Source organism: Schistocerca cancellata, chromosome 5 (genome assembly GCF_023864275.1).
Source record: "Schistocerca cancellata isolate TAMUIC-IGC-003103 chromosome 5, iqSchCanc2.1, whole genome shotgun sequence".
Taxonomy (NCBI): domain Eukaryota; kingdom Metazoa; phylum Arthropoda; class Insecta; order Orthoptera; family Acrididae; genus Schistocerca; species Schistocerca cancellata.
In genome coordinates this window covers 781,386-795,154 of record NC_064630.1, presented here as the reverse complement: position 1 = coordinate 795,154, position 13,769 = coordinate 781,386, and the positions used below count along the sequence as shown (strand labels likewise).

At 43.1% G+C, this 13,769-nt stretch overlaps 1 protein-coding gene across 1 annotated transcript in view; it reads left to right on the top strand.

Annotated features, from left to right (window-relative positions):
- Window positions 1-4,210: 4,210 nt before the first annotated feature.
- LOC126188106 (cytochrome P450 9e2-like) overlaps window positions 4,211-13,769 on the top strand; it is a 144,780-nt gene continuing 135,221 nt past the window's right edge. The window contains exon 1 of the mRNA XM_049929572.1: window positions 4,211-4,254. The gene's annotated coding sequence lies outside the window, so the exon portion shown is untranslated. The remainder of the gene's footprint in view (window positions 4,255-13,769) is intronic.

The following is a 13,769-nucleotide window of genomic DNA, read 5'->3' as shown; positions in this document are numbered from 1 at the left end:
GTAACAGCTACAACTCTAATTATATTGGGACGATGACAAATTTTAAAATGAAGTGCACAGAACGAGGTAACTGAAAAATGAATGTACCCCTTCCACATACGCAGGACATCTTATCACTCTGGGATAAAAACAGACGTGGCAATCTTATGTCACAACAAAAAAGAAAGGGAATACTCACCGTACACAAAGTATATTTCATAAAGAGGATCCCAAATTAAAATTAAAATATGGTCAGTGAACATAAGACCAATAACAGAATAACAATATTAAAACTGATTCACACTTTACCATAATACGAGATGTGTAGTGAGTCTTCGCAGCTCGTTTCGATCTGTTCCTACTTACAACTATATATATATATATATATATATATATATATATATATATATATATATATATATATATATATATATATATATATATATAAGTAGGAACAGATTATTTAAATGAACTGCCAAGAATCACTTGTCATCTCATATCAAAACAAGTGTAATTAAATAATTTTCTTTCTAGTAATTTTGTAGTATGAACGGGTGAAATATGTTTAGTACACACAAATAAATTCCATCGCAAAAGATGGGATTTTTCTTATCTGTACGATAAGGCTTAACTTAAGATAGGTTGATATAAATTAAGTATTTGTGCAGACCATTCTTTATAAGAGTCAAATTCTACAGAAGTTTTATTTAGCCATTGCAAACAGAGAAAAATTATTTCTATAGATTATAGGGTTAACGTTTTGACAGCACACATATCTGTGGAATCAAGCATGTCAGTTATTAAAATTGGGGCACTTTCCGAAAGAAGGATCCATAGGTGTACGTGCCCTTTTTCGGGAAAGTGTTTTAAATTAATCACCTTGTACGTAGATTATGCTTCCAAGCTTTTGTTTCATTATCTCAATGTTAAAGGTCAGGGCAGAGTTTTCTTGATGCATGCACCTCTCATTCAGTTTAAGGTAGAGAGAGCCTGTGAAACCTGTCACCAAGGGAACAATGTTTAAAATTCGGAAGTGTTTCATTCTGAAATACAAAGCTAATGGTTTAGTACTAGACTTAACAACATACAACTGGGCTCGTTAATATATATATATATATATATATATATATATATATATATATATATATATATATATATATATATATATATATATATATCATCCCGAGTTTGGAAACAGAAATACAGTGACAGAGTACTGAAAAACTTGAAATTATCAACAGTGCCATACAGTAACAGAGTACTGAAAAACCTGAAATTATCAACAGTGCCATTTAATTCAGCGAAACCAGAAAAATAAAAGGATGTCAGGGATTTATTTAAGCGCATGGGTGACGAAAATAGCTCGTCATTACTCCATATGTTTATTTATAAATTAGACATTCATGCAGAATAGGAAGAAGAACAGGAACTAAAGGTCAGTAGCTAGGAACTATATCAGAGAAACTGGCCATCAAAATGTATGGACGTCAGGACTACACAGCGATATTTTATTTGTATAGCTCTAATTATTTTCATTTTACTTTGTGTTATTTTCTTTATGTACGTTTCTGAAGATTCCATGATCGTACATATTATTAAGAATAATGTTACTGTTATGTGTTAATGTTCTCTGAGGGTTAAATAACACTTTATGACAGAAACGTTTGCTCATTATAACCTACTGCCACTGATATATCAGAAAAAGACCTATAAGTGTTTATCAGAAATATTATTTTTCACGTTAAAACATAGTATTATAGAAAGATTTACTTAATAGTAGTACCCATTATATTCAGCAATACTTGCATATTAGAATCAGGTTGTTATTCAGACATATGAGAAATAAGTACACTACTGGCCATTAAAATTTGCCACACCAAGAAGAAATGCAGATGATAAACGGGTATTCATTGGACAGATATATTTTACTAGAACTGACATGTGATTACATTTTCACGCAATTTGGGTGCATAGATCCTGAGAAATAAATACCCAGAACAACCACCTCTGGCCGAAATAACGGCCTTGATACGCCTGGGCATTGAGTCAAATAGAGCTTGGATGGCGTGTACAGATACAGCTACCCATGCAGCTTCAACACGATACCATAGTTCATCAAGAGTAGTGACTGGCGTATTGTGACGAGCCAGTTGCTCGACCACCACTGACCAGACGTTTTCAGTTGGTGAGAGATCTGGAGAATGTGCTGGCCAGGGCAGCAGTCGAACATTTTCTGTATCCAGAAAGGCCCGTACAGGACCTGCAACATGCGCTCGTGCATTATCCTGCTCAAATCTAGGGTTTCGCAGGGATCGAATGAAGGGTAGAGCCACGGGTCGTAACACATCTGAAATGTAACGTCCACTGTTCAAAATGCCGTCAGTGCGAAACAAGAGCTGACCGAGACGTGTAACCAATGGCACCCCATACCATCACGCCGGGTGATACACCGGTATGGCGTTGACGAATACACGCTTCCAATGTGCGTTCACTGCTATGTCGCCAAACACGGATGTGACCATCATGTTGCTGTAAACAGAACCTGGATTCATCCGAAAAACTGACGTTTTGGCGATCGTGCACCCAGGTTCGTCGTTGAGTACACCATCGCAGGCGCTCCTGTCTGTGATACAGCGTCAAGGCTAACCGCAGCCACGGTCTCCGAGCTGATAGTCCATGCTGCTGCAAACGTCGTCGAACTGTTCGTGCAGGTGGTTGTTGTCTCGTAAACGTCCTCACCTGTTGACTCAGGGATCGAGACGTGGCTGCTCGATCCGTTACAGCCATGCGGATAAGATGCCTGTCATCTCGACTGCTAGTGATACGAGGCCGTTGGGATCCAGCACGGCGTTCCGTATTACCCTCCTGAACCCACCGATTCCATATTCTGCTAACAGTCATTGGATCTCGAGCAACGCGAGCAGCAATGTCGCGATACGATAGACCGCAATCGCGATAGGCTACAATCCGACCTTTATCAAAGTCGGAAACGTGATGGTACGCATTTCTCCTCCTTACACGAGGCATCACGACAACGTTTCACCAGGCAACGCCGGTCAACTGCTGTTTGTGTATGAGAAATCGGTTGGAAACTTTCCTCATGTCAGCACGTTGTAGGTGTCGCCACCGGCGCCAACCTTGTGTGAATGCTCCGAAAAGCTAATCATTTGCCTATCACAACATCTTCTTCCTGTCGGTTAAATTTCGCGTCTGTAGCACGTCATCTTCGTGGTGTAGCAATTTTAATGGTCAGTAGTGTATTTACAGTTTCCTATCACAAATAACCATTTTGTGAAATGTCCCTTTCTTTCCGAATATGCCTCAGTTGTAGAAAACAGTCTCATTAATGAAATCAGGGACATGTATGAGTGGTTTAGTAAAACAGACAGGCTGCGACATACAACACACTCCAAGCGATGGCAGACGGAGCGTGGATCAGCGGCGAGCGACCAAACTGTATTTCGTCATGAAGAGTAAGCCAGAGATTTACGCCGCCTTTCTACTGCACAAGCCTGTGTGGGATTCAGTCCTTCGGATGTGTAACCATTTATTTTCGGAGCCAATTTTACCTTGCCCGAAAACAAAGCAAAAAGCAAAAACAGTTTGAGAAGCTTTGCCTTCTCTCACAGGGAGGACCTGTATACTACACTGCACAAACGCTAAACACTAAATCCGATGCAACGCCTTGCGATAAATCTTCCTTCTAAGGCTTCCGATGTAACGTCGCGTAGAAGGACTGTGAGCATTAAGTGAATGACTGTCCACGTCCCTATCATCACTTGTAGGTCGTTTTTAACAATGGCCAACTTGATGTCAAAGCCCTTTTACTTACGTGTATCAGAATATCGGGGGAAAACTTCACACAAAGTATCGTGCCAAGTGGTATCTAAGGTAACATTGGCCCTCTGTAGAAAAAAAAGTCTTAACAACAGGTAGATCCTTCTTACTAGCGACCTGAAACGATGATAAGGACGTGTCAGTTACCTTCCCCAATACCGCTTTGTTCAAAGGATGCTGAAGAAACTGTAAGCGAATGTCAGCAATCGCCAAGCATCCTCACAGAACCAGAACCTTTTCTGTCTGTCTGTCACGTGTGCCCGTATCTAGTCCATTGCTGCTTTGCGTCATCTGCGGCCAGCTGAATTGACCTCGATGTAGCCCTACCCCTCCCCCCCTCCCCACCCTGTTGGCACTGACGTGCGCGACGGAGGCCCTCCCACTACATACGAACGTCACGCACGCTGGGAGTCTCTCGTCTGCACACGCGCTGTCGAGGTTAGTATTAATTTATTGTTTTTAGTAAGTGGTAGTGTGCTTCTTGGGAGAAGTTGTTTTGAGCAAAATAACTCTTACTTAATGTGCAAAGCATAACGCTAGAATCCGTGAGTCTCATGCTGGAATATGAAATAACGTCTTACGGAATTCATTTCAGGCACAAAGACCATTTTATTTTTCCAAGTTGGATCTTGTGAAATCCGTGGCCGTTAACGATAGCCGTGAATGACGCAACCAGCCACAAACACCATTTAAATCTTTCATTTCAGTGCCTTTACCTGTTTCAGGCTAAGATACCTATCTTAAAATGGTAATATTTTTCGTTACATAGATGTTTTGATCAACAGCACGTCGTCTGTTCCACACTGCACAAGAATATTTGAGTATTTAGTGCCACTCTATCAGTTGTTTCCATAAACTCCACATGGACGACAACAAAATAAATCGCCATCATATATGCACTTTAGCGTATTTTTATGAATGAAACAACTGATAAAGTTGCACTAAATATTCAAATATTCTTGTGCAGTGTGGAGCGTACGACACACTGCTGCCGGCCAGAGTGGCCGAGCGGTTCTAGGCGCTACAGTCCAAAGACGCGCGATCGCTACCGTCGCAAGTTCGAATCCTGCCTCGGGCATGGATGTGTGTGATGTCCTTAGGTTAGTTAGGTTTAAGTAGTTCTAAGTTCTAGGGGACTGATGACCTCAGACGTTGAGTCCCATAGTGCTCATCTGTAGGTGCAACATCAGTTATAGCCATTGCCTAAAATTAACTACATATTGCAGAAACACATTCGTAGCATTACGTCAGTTAGTCGTGCCTGGAAACTTTCCTATGTCAGCAAGACTTTGAGGCAATAGTATAATCTAGATGGGGTACAGATCCGAAACATTTATGTAATACCGGACTGCAGACAGCGCTACAGGGTCGTATACTGCAATGACAAGATAACTTCAGAACAAGATGACAAGCAAAAGTAACTCTTTTGTACAACCCCAATCCTGTAAGACTCTCCACCATAATACGCGATTGTGGGCCTTACTGGCGACATAGAAATATGAAATTCTGAGTGAATAGGTAAGTGACTTACAAAGAGGCTCACTTGAAACTGCTTGCCAAGTGAAGGTTTTTCTGACTTGTCTAGTCAATTCAGTTTGTGTATATTTTCCTTATCTCACTTCATTTGTAGAAATTAATCGAGTCACTGAAAGCATTTTCTTAATCGTGATACTATGCAATCAGTGTGCGACGAAATTAGTGTGCGTCAGAATCCAACGGCCCGCCTAGACTGTGCGCGACGTGACTTCTCCTCTGGCAGCTTGGCGTAGGAACTCAGGTGAGCATCAACAGCTATGGCATATGAAAAGTCGTGGTTTGAGTAGGTTTAACAACTAAAGTCGGCACAAAGATACATCATACTAAAGATATGAATGAGCTGAACATATTTAGTAGAGGAACTGCGCTACGTTTAAAAATTAAAATGACGCTGAAACAGATTAATAATCTAAACAATTTTGTCATTACTTTCGAATGCTTCTTGCTATGCTTGCAAACAAAACTTCATTTGAAAGAAAAGATGAAATACGATCTATTAATGCAACCAACCACTATATTACAACATATTTGTTCACAGGACAGCATAGAAAACAGTACCAAAGTAATACGTAGTTAACTATGAGGTCATTAGAAACAGCAGCGCAGATAAAATTACAATGGCAGCGGAATCTGTTTAAGTATGAAACTTGAAAAACAGAATTACATTGCATAATATAAAAAACTTCGATTTAAGACGTCTCATTACCCGTTAGCTAACAAATACAGTATTCGTCGTTCTTTAAAAAAAAAAAAGAGGAGTCTGGTACAAGGACGATTGAAAACCGTGTATCATTTTGCCAAATTCTATTCTGAAAATGATACAATAATGTCACGTGGTTGAAGTTTGCCATCCGACAGCAGTGTTTGTTGTCCCCGTCAATCATAGATGCTGTAGTAAAATTGTTTCTGTTCTTAGTCTCTGTTCTTCTTGTAGATTGTTCCTTTTTCTAACTGCAAACAGATGCAGAAAGTTCCAGGTCGTGTCACTTCGCTGAGGCGTCTACATCGGCGTCTCTGTCACCACGCTGGCCGGGGTGGCCGAGCGGTTCTAGGCGCTACAGTCTGGAACCGCACGACCGCTACGGTCGCAGGTTCGAATCCTGCCTCGGACATGGATGTGTGTGATGTCCCTAGGTTAGTTAGGTTTAAGTAGTTCTAAGTTCTAGGGAACTCATGACCTCAGACGTTGAGTCCCACAGTGCTCAGAGCCATTTGAACCATTTTGAATGTGGTGCATACCCTGTGATGCAGTGGGTCTTGAGTGTCAACAAGGTCTTTTTCGAGGCAGGAGGTTGCTTAGTTATGGTCTGAGTTGTCCTCACCATGTCCCAGCTTGACCCAAGTGAGCGTTTGCGGGGACCATTGACAGTTACATGCTATGTGGACAATCCTGTAGACCTGTTGCGTCCCTTTCTTGGATGAGAGCACCCCAATGAACAGACCATGTTTCAACAGGAAAATACGACATGCCGCTGGTGTTTTTGTGCATGTAGGTGGCTTGGTGAGCATTCCAATCAGTTTGATATTTGCTACCTAGATCAATCGATCTTAACCCAGTCGACCCTTCACGACCGTACTGTGGATGACCTTATATGTTCCATGAATAGAAAATTAAATACACAAGAATAATTTGAGTGGTATGACAACGTATGTGGAACAATGTATCTTCCAACACTTCTTAGAATCCCTGCCTCAATGTGTTACTGCAGTTCTGAGGACTCCTGGATGAGTGACGTGACGTCACACCCAGCAGCTTTCCTATACCTTTATCCACTCAGCGTGCAATGAAGTAGAAAACATTAGATCAGCTGTAGTACGTATTTCATTCTCAGACCTGACCCATTCCAGGGTCGTCTCTCACAGCTGATAGCGGAGAAGCTTGCCAAGTGTGTGATGTGGCTCATGTTATCTGTGGTCAACTAGGAAGTGAACCATCGTGAGCTAATGTCGGATCTCAGGAAACTGGCTGGGGACGAGGAACTGAGCACACGGTGGGCCGGAGTGCGTTGGTAGCAGGCAGCCTATGTACCAGAATCACGTAGGTGTGACCACAGAGCCATGAGCGCAGAGACGAGCTCTGGGCATCGAGTGCAAGCTGTTCGCCACTTCTCGCTGCCACGAATGGAGTACACCGCCGAGACGGGCGCTGCGGAGTTAAGGAAACGAGTGCAGTTTGTCTGCCGTGTATGGAGTATGGCACCCACGTAGGGGCTGTGCTTGTCATGTTCCTAAAATTGTGGATGCGGAAGTGACAGGATCATATTATCATGCTGAAGCTTTAGTTTAAGAGAATAGTCAGGAAGAATCAATACGCAAAGAAGTGGGATACGGAAGTACTATCGAATGAAGAAGTACTCTTGAAGTTCTGCGCGGGTATAGATACTGCGATAGCCGGCTGCTGTGGCCGAGTGGTTCTAGGTGCTTCAGGCCGGAACCGCGCTGCTGCTACGGTCGCAGTTTCGAATCCTGCCTCTGGCATGGATGTGTGTGATGTCCTTAGGTTAGTTAGGTTTAAATAGTTCTAAGTCTAGGAGACTGATGACCTCAGATGTTAAGGCCCTTAGTGCTTAGAGCCACTTGAACGATTTAGATACTGTGATAAGGAGTATCTCAGTAGGCAGTTCAGCTGAAAAGGAAAAGGCATCTCTGAAAAGGGCAGTCACAGAAGTTGGAAAGAAAAACGCAGCTGCACAGAAGATATCTACGAAGAAACCGTGGGTAACACAAGAAATGCTTCAGTTGATCGATGAAAGAAGAAAGTACCAAAATATTCAGGGAGATTCAGGAATACAGAAATACAAGTCGCTTAGCAATGAAATAAAAAGAAAGTGCAGGGAACATACGTCGAAATGGCTGCATGAAAAATGTGAAGAAAACGGAAAAGAAATGGACTGACTCAGCATACAGAAAAGTCAAAACAGCCTTCGGTGATATTACAAACAAGGGATCGTAACAATAAGAGTGCAATGGGAATTCCACTGTTAAATACAGAGGAGAGAGTTGATTTGTGAAAAGAGTACATTGAAGGCGTCTATAAAGGGAAAGACTTGTCTGAAGTGATTGAAGAAGAAACGGAAGTCGAGATGGAAGAGATGGTTGATCCAGTATTAGACACAGAAATTGAAAGAGCATTGAAAGAGTTAAGATCAAATAACGGAGAAGAGATAGATAATATTCCATCAGAATTCCTGAAGTCACTGGGGGAGGTAGCAACAAAACGACTGTTCACAGTGGTGTGTAGAATGTATGACTCTGGTGATATACCATCTGACTTTCGGAGAAATATCATCCAAAAAATTCCTAAGAATTCTAGAGCCAACAAGTGCGAGAATTATCCCACAATTACCTTAACACCTCATACATCCAAGTTACTGACAAGAGTAATATACAGAAGAACGGGAAAAAATTGAGGATCTGTTAGATGGATATCAGTTTGGCAAAGGAAAGGTGAAGAGGAATTACCGGATCTGCTGAATGGAATGAACAGTGTAATGAGTAAAGAATATGGACTGAAAGTAAATCGAAGAAAGACGAAAGTAATGAGAATGAGCAGAAATGAGAACAATGAGAAACTGGATGTCAGGACTGATGGTCACAAAGTAGATGATGTTAAGCAAATCTACTACGTAGGCAGCAAAATACCTAATGACGGTCGCTGCAAGGAGAACATCAAAAGCAAACTATCACTGACAAAAAGGGCGTTCCTGACCAAGAGAAGCCTACTAGCACCAAACGCAGGCCTTAATTTGAGGAAGAATTTTTTGAGAGTGTACGTTTGGAGCACAGCATCGTACGGTAGTGAAACATGGACCGTGGCAAAACTGGGGCAGAAGAGAATCAAAGCATTTGAGATATGATTCTACAGAAGAATTTTGAAAATTAGGCGGACTGATGAAGTAAGGAATGTGGAGGTCGTCCGCAAAAAGGAAAGGAATTTATGGAAAATACTGACAAGAAGAAGAGACGGGGTAATAGGACATCTGTCAAGACATTAAGGAGCTACTCCCGTGGGACTAGAGGGAGTTGTAGTGAGTAAAAACTGTAGAGGAAGGCAGACATTGAAATACATCGAGTAATGAATTGCGGACGTAAGTGCTACTCTGAGATGAAGAGGTTGGCTCAGGAGAAGAACTCGTGGCGGGTCGCATTGAAGCAGTCAGAAGACTGAAGTCACCGGACTTAAGTGACTGTCTGCTTGTTCGCAGTGCTTCACCGTGCGTTCTGTTACGGTAGAGGCTACTTACCGTGTTTTGCTCCTTACTGCCGTGGGGTGGTGCAGCATTGTGACTGGTGTAAAATTCTCTTCCTTAGCGTTTGCATGATGTTGTTCCTTAGACATTGTCGTTGATTATTAGTTGGGTGACATATCTGGCCATACATTGTGGTTGATCATGTGGATGACCGACGTTGTTTTGCCTGTCAATCTGGTTGATTCTGTATATGGGCGACATTATTTTGCCTGTCATTTTGGTTCGTTACGGCGTTGTCTTTTTAGTTGTGTCTGTTAGGCATGTTTGTATAATTTGGTGGGTCGAGTTAATATTTCCTCTTCATACCAGTTGTGTTCTTGTTAAGCCGAGAATTTGAGCACTCCAGTGTACAGTATAAGTGAAGGGCTTGTTTTGCAATGTCAAGTTTACTTCTCGCTCGTCTCTCGTTTTAAAATTAGTTTTACGTTTGGCTTGTCTTTTGTTTATATGTCTGTAACCGCAGGTATTTTAAGTGATATTTTATTGAGAAATAAAATTATGAAGCTTGCCCTCATTAGATTGCCTTTCAATGTTCACTGTAATGGTAGCACAGAGATTGCCTTGTTAGACATTGATGGTTCGAAATATGTGAAGCTACTGATCAAAGATTTTCGGCACTTAATTCTGTAAAGTTAAGTGTTCCAGTTGCGTAAGGTTATGTGAAGACTTCAATGTGTGCCAAGATAATTGTTTATTTAGAGAGTTTTGTGTCAAACATTTATTTTTAAGGACATTGCTAACTCCTTGTAGATGTCTCTCGTGATTCTTAAGCAGAAAGTACTACCTTTTGCGAGGTTGCTGTTACCGTATCTTTCGATATTTGTCCTAAAATTCTTTGTTATGAAAATGTCATCAGGATATGTTTTTATTGTCACTCCCACATTATGATCACCTATAGTGAAATTGCTCTTACAATGAAGTGCAATGTTCAGATTCCGTTTTTGATGGTGAATTAAAGATATGTCCAGTAAAACCATCACACTCCACTCCCACCACCCACGCTTCTGCCGTATCAGTATCTATCGTGTAACAAATGATTTCCTAGCAGATTTTTATAAAGAAAACATTCCCTGTTAATTTCATTTGCAGTTCACACAGTCCAGTCAAATTAAACAAAAAATCTCCCCAAGATGGACCTTTTAAAAAATAAGCTGAAAACTGGCAGAAACGCTCAGGATGATGTCTAGATCAAACTCCCAATGATCCCCAAAAATATACTTTACTAAAGTCCGCCAACTTGAAATTTTTTCGTTTTAACCTGTGTAACTGATGAAGTGTGCGATTGGCTTCATTTTTGCGCCCAATTCCCGAGTAGTTGAAAGGAAAAGCATTACCTGTTTTACAGAAAATGATCATGTTTTCAATGAAGCGTGGTGCAAACGAGACGAAAGAATGAGAATCGTCGAAACACCGGCAACAGTTTTCCGTGAGGACATTCGCTCCCAAGTTTAACGAGTGTTTCACCTATCCAACGGTAGAAGTAATTTGATCTGGAAATGCAGAACTGATACCGCCGACCCTTCAGAGTTCCCTGAAAGTTGTTCATGAAACTCGGAAACCATTGGAAGAAGGCACTGTTACGAAAAGAAAGGCCACAACCGTCACTCATTCGATAGTTGCTGCTGCCCGCCCTCGTTCATTCATTTCTCGATTGCAATTTGGAACAGGGATAATTCTTCACAGACGCTGTGGCTCGAAGCTCTTGCCTGATGTGCTTTCAGAACTTGGTGTACGCCCGTTGCTGCAGTCTCAAACACATTTTGAGACCGCCACTGCGCAGCAGAGTCAACCCAAAGTGAAAGAATATATCACATCCTGAGGGCATTGGATGGTCACAATACCTTTCACGCTAAAGGGAGGCATTTGCTGCATTACGCCTGCAAGGGTTGTTGAAGCAAGCGATCCGGTCCCAAGAAGCAACAAGCCACCTTCGACAGCAGAGTTAGAGCGTCTGAAGTTCACTCGATCTGTTACCGGTACTTACGCTGTTAATAAAATATCGACATTTCGATATTTTTTACAGGATATGTCGATAAATGTCGGATGTGTCGATATAAATAGCAGACGTCGATATATATATGCTATGTCGATATACACTCCTGGAAATGGAAAGAAGAACACATTCACACCGGTGTGTCAGACCCACCATACTTGCTCCGGACACTGCGAGAGGGCTGTACAAGCAATGATCACACGCACGGCACAGCGGACACACCAGGAACCGCGGTGTTGGCCGTCGAATGGCGCTAGCTGCGCAGCATTTGTGCACCGCCGCCGTCAGTGTCAGCCAGTTTGCCGTGGCATACGGAGCTCCATCGCAGTCTTTAACACTGGTAGCATGCCGCGACAGCGTGGACGTGAACCGTATGTGCAGTTGACGGACTTTGAGCGAGGGCGTATAGTGGGCATGCGGGAGGCCGGGTGGACGTACCGCCGAATTGCTCAACACGTGGGGCGTGAGGTCTCCACAGTACATCGATGTTGTCGCCAGTGGTCGGCGGAAGGTGCACGTGCCCGTCGACCTGGGACCGGACCGCAGCGACGCACGGATGCACGCCAAGACCGTAGGATCCTACGCAGTGCCGTAGGGGACCGCACCGCCACTTCCCAGCAAATTAGGGACACTGTTGTTCCTGGGGTATCGGCGAGGACCATTCGCAACCGTCTCCATGAAGCTGGGCTACGGTCCCGCACACCGTTAGGCCGTCTTCCGCTCACGCCCCAACATCGTGCAGCCCGCCTCCAGTGGTGTCGCGACAGGCGTGAATGGAGGGACGAATGGAGACGTGTCGTCTTCAGCGATGAGAGTCGCTTCTGCCTTGGTGCCAATGATGGTCGTATGCGTGTTTGGCGCCGTGCAGGTGAGCGCCACAATCAGGACTGCATACGACCGAGGCACACAGGGCCAACACCCGGCATCATGGTGTGGGGAGCGATCTCCTACGCTGGTGATCGTCGAGGGGACACTGAATAGTGCACGGTACATCCAACCGTCATCGAACCCATCGTTCTACCATTCCTAGACCGGCAAGGGAACTTGCTGTTCCAACAGGACAATGCACGTCCGCATGTATCCCGTGCCACCCAACGTGCTCTAGAAGGTGTAAGTCAACTACCCTGGCCAGCAAGATCTCCGGATCTGTACCCCATTGAGCATGTTTGGGACTGGATGAAGCGTCGTCTCACGCGATCTGCACGTCCAGCACGAACGCTGGTCCAACTGAGGCGCCAGGTGGAAGTGGCATGGCAAGCCGTTCCACAGGACTACATCCAGCATCTCTACGATCGTCTCCATGGGAGAATAGCAGCCTGCATTGCTGCGAAAGGTGGATATACACTGTACTAGTGCCGACATTGTGCATGCTCTGTTGCCTGTGTCTATGTGCCTGTGGTTCTGTCAGTTTGATCATGTGATGTATCTGACCCCAGGAATGTGTCAATAAAGTTTCCCCTTCCTGGGACAATGAATTCACGGTGTTCTTATTTCAATTTCCAGGAGTGTATATCGGATATGTCACTTCAGCTTTATGTGTATCGATATATCAATATCGAAATGCAACATCGAGGACCGATATTTTTATTTTGTTATATTTTTTTCGCAATTTTCGGTAAATATAGAAATTGTAGCAGAATGCGTGAAGAAATAGCATACCAGGCGCGTGAAAAAACTATCTTTATCGCAGCTAGTGTGCTACTTCTTCACGTCGGTATTCTTCAAGAACAGATGCTGAAACTTATGAATAGAAATCTAAATGACCAGACTGCTCTTTGCCGTGGTTGGAGACGTGTGAGGAGAAACTCTGACGTAATCGGCGCTCGGCGCTATCAACAGAAACAGCAACGTTTAAATGCACCACGCAGTTTTGACACAACTGCTAGGTCGCTGGCTTTTGCAGAAATAATATTAAAAGAAAAGCAGGTATGTTGACATGAAGTATATACGAGAAATCCGACATGTGACGAAACCGAACGACGGACCCATCGAACGTCTTTTACTGTGCCACTTACATGCAATAACCATTGTTAGCAAAGTGGCTGTCACATAGTGAGAACGTGCCTCGTTTTCCTTTCAACTCTTCCTCTAACGAGGATAATCAGGCTGCTAGCTTGCTAATGTACAGGATATCTAATAATGAACAATACTTAAAAATACAGCACTAAAACAGG